General features: G+C 49.1%; 1 non-coding gene across 1 annotated transcript; it reads right to left on the reverse strand.

Annotated features, from left to right (window-relative positions):
• Positions 1-1,713: 1,713 nt before the first annotated feature.
• On the reverse strand, positions 1,714-1,791 carry TRNAR-ACG. The gene has a single exon. It is a non-coding gene; the product is annotated as a tRNA-Arg (tRNA).
• Positions 1,792-3,568: the final 1,777 nt, after the last annotated feature.

The following is a 3,568-nucleotide window of genomic DNA, read 5'->3' on the forward strand; positions in this document are numbered from 1 at the left end:
AGTGTCCAACGTCCCGCTGCTATGCAACTTCCTGTATGATCCTGCAGGATCGCTCCCGTGCCTCCCGACCCCGTGTCAACACTGAAAGCATCGTTACATTTAACTTCAAGAGTTTCTCTGGTGGTTTCTTCCAACCGTGTCTATCAATAGGGGGAGTCCCCAACTTTTTCGCTCTCCCGTAGTTCATAGTCAAGGTGAGGTCATCACGCTTTGGTTAAGCTTGTATCGCGTTGTTGCATACTCTCGCATTCCAATGGACAAGCCTTTTTCTTTTCCAAAAGACGAGTCAAGTAAAGTTCAATCGAAATTTTAGATATATCAATCAACAAATATGTTATTCTACAGATATCAAATGTAAATATGATGTATCTAATAATATTAATTTTGTATTTTGCATGCTAATATTTTTTTTTATAAAATTTTGGTCAAACTTTATATGGTCCCACTTTAAAAAGAATAATACAAGCTTTATTCGTTAGAACGGAGTTAGTATCTAACTACGCGTGTTTTAAGATCATCATTTTGACTTACCAAATACAAGATATACATAATATTATTCAAGCCAATCTATGATGTGTTGGCAAGGATGAATCGCTCCCAAAAAGCTTGGATGATGTACCATAGATGGTTTTTTTGTCCTTTTGGAACCATCCATGAATTCCTGAAAAATCTAGATGGTGTGATTTCTAGGACAAAATACAAAAAGACTTATGACAAGGTCAAGTAGTTGTTTTTGCAGCTAACCTGGCACATAAAAGGCTTTGCACCACGATTTTTTAAAGCTAGGAGAGTGGCCCCCATGACATCTAGGCTAGCAAGTTGATTGGATGGTCAAGTAATGGAAATCGTTGAGCTCCTCCCGTGTCGCTCCGTTGCGGCGACACGAGAGGCAAACCCTAGTCCCCTCCTCCCACCCCACCCCTTCACAGTCTCCTCCCCTGGCATGTCGGTGGTCTCGCCGTCGGGCAAAGCCCGCGCGGGAGACGGTGGCGACGGGGCCCTTCCTCGCACGTGTGGGAGCCTTGGCGGCGCGGCGCTCGGCGGTTCTGCAGCCCGACGATGCGGCCCGGTTTGCTCTTTTGGTTGCCTGACTTGAGTTCCGACGGCTCACGGGATAGCCTTAGGGTTCCAGTGCATGTGTTCCCGTGCAGCGGCGCGGTGGGTGGGCTGGTGGCGGCGACGGCTCTTCGCTGTTCTTCGCGCAGGAGCGTTACTGCGACCTAGCGGCCATCGATTTGTGGTCTTTGTGCCCGGATCCGGCAGGGACGACGTCCCGACGGGCGGTAGCTACCTATGTACCCCCCCCCCCCCCCCGCACTCCTGCCGCTTCTTGTGGCGCAAGGACAACCGGACTGTGGTGTGATCATGCCAGCAGGGTCCGGCGAAGGCACGTCGTGTGCTGGTCTAAGGGCTAGCCGCTGACCGCGGTTGTCGGTGGCCTGTTGAATGACCTGGCCAGGGTCTCTCAGTTTCCGGCTGTGAGATCAGGCCGTCTGCTACGCCGGCGGTGGCCGGTGTAGCAGCGGGCAACGCAGACCCCATGGTTGGCAGGTGAAAGGCTTCATCTTGGTGGGCCAAGCACCGTTTCTTCCACCTCTGGTGGCTGGTGAAGCGCTTGTGTGTAACATCCCAGGTAAAGAGAGAATACAGATTCTATCCCGATCATGATTTCCTTAGGAGGAAAGTAAAGGCCCTTCCCCCTTTGGAAGGCTGTGGGCGAGGAGGGATTCGAACCCCCGACACCGTGGTTCGTAGCCACGTGCTCTAATCCTCTGAGCTACAGGCCCACCCGTCTCCACTGGATCTCTTCCCAGGGGTTTCGTCCAGTCATTAATAACTTGACTATTTTTAGATAGGGATTTCTATTTATGTGCCCTCGGGTCCTTAGTTGTGCTCAGTTTTCCCCAACTCCTTAGTTTTTCCTCAGTTTTCCCCAAGTCCTTGTTTGAAACCCGCAGAAGCAGCTCAGACGGCAGGATTCCCGTTTAGTTGACCGTTCCGTGCTGACGTGTGGGGACGCGTCGTGTGGGCCCGCGTCGCGTGGGGCTGGTAGAAAGGGACCGCGTGGAACAGGACGAGATAGCGTTTGGTTGCACGTGAGCAGGAGCTGGGTTTTGTCTCACTCGGCCCAAATTGGCATTTTCCCTTTTAAGAGTACCCTTTCCGCCTCCTTCTCTCTGTCTTTTTTCACCTAATTAGTATCAAATCTAGAGAAGCTTGCATTTCTGTCTTTCTTCAATTATTATTTGTGCCTTTTGGCCCTCGTTGTTTGCCCAATATGGCAGCAAATCTAGCAGGGAGCCCAATCTAGTACTCCATCTGGTCCATATGTATGTAGTTAAATCTAGAAGCAAATATACAGGGAATGTACGATAAATTCACAGTCATATAGTAGAATAGGGATAGATAATAGGGATCCCTCCCTAGATAATAAGCTGCATACAGCAGCCAAACATAGTAACAGGTTCGAGGTTCTTCACAGCACCATCATACTAACAATATAACAACAAGGAATCCCTAGCTAACAACAAAATAGGAGGCAGCGAGCGGCCTGTGTCCGAGACTCCGCCTACCCCATCTGCCTCTGCCTCCACTTGTTGCTCCCCTTGGGAGCCTTGGGCTTGAGCGGAGGCATGCGCCCGCCGGAGATCTCCACCCGCTGGAAGCTGCGAAGGTGCATGCCGAGAGCCTTGTGCTTGGCGCGGAAGGAGTGAGGGTTCACCGACGCGCCGACCTTGGGGAAGGTGTTGCCGATGTTCTCGGCATGCGTGAGGAGGCAGTTGAAGTCAGTGCCGCCGAGCCTCCTAGTGCAGAAGGGCCACCTGTAGACACCCTTGGCGAAGTAGGAGACGTACTGGCCGACCTGCAGCCTCCCCTTGAGTGCTAATACTGGCATTTTTTGTGTGCTCAGTTTTCCCCTTGAGTGCTAATACTGGCTAGTGCAATATGCTCAGTTTTACCCTCAAGTGGCTGGTCAACAGAGAGTCAACAAATGGAATAAACTAGTTAAATGAGTCATTTAATGTGCAAAAAATTCCGAAAAATAGTGGCACTTACTCATGGAGTCTTTACCACAAATTGCCACTTCTCAAAATATAGATAAGTCATAGATAAATCAAGTTTTACCACAAATTTCCGCTTCTCAAATCACCTAGTAGCTATGAACGTGCATGGTTTTCCACAATAAGCCCTTCCCAAAACAGCTTTCCCCAAAACATACTTTGCGTAAATGAGGCCACAATTCTCACACTCATGTATATTAATTTGTATTGCAAATAGTTTGAGGTAGGCCAAGATGGGTTTCATTGTACAAAACACTCATTTTGCATTTTTTAAATCTCATATTTGAATCCCTTAGTCTGTTCATTACACAGGTGCCCTTGGTTTCTTGATACTACTCAGTTTTGCCCTCTCCCTCCACAAATTCTCGCAGACGTGCAACATTGCCCTGATCGTGCCCACCGACCATTGATCGTATGATCTAACGGGCACGATAACCCCTCTCTCTCTCTATCGGCGGTTACCTTCCACTCTCTAAGTATGCTAAAGGGCGGTTTTCTGTATTATT

This window comes from Lolium rigidum, chromosome 2 (genome assembly GCF_022539505.1).
Source record: "Lolium rigidum isolate FL_2022 chromosome 2, APGP_CSIRO_Lrig_0.1, whole genome shotgun sequence".
NCBI lineage: Eukaryota > Viridiplantae > Streptophyta > Magnoliopsida > Poales > Poaceae > Lolium > Lolium rigidum.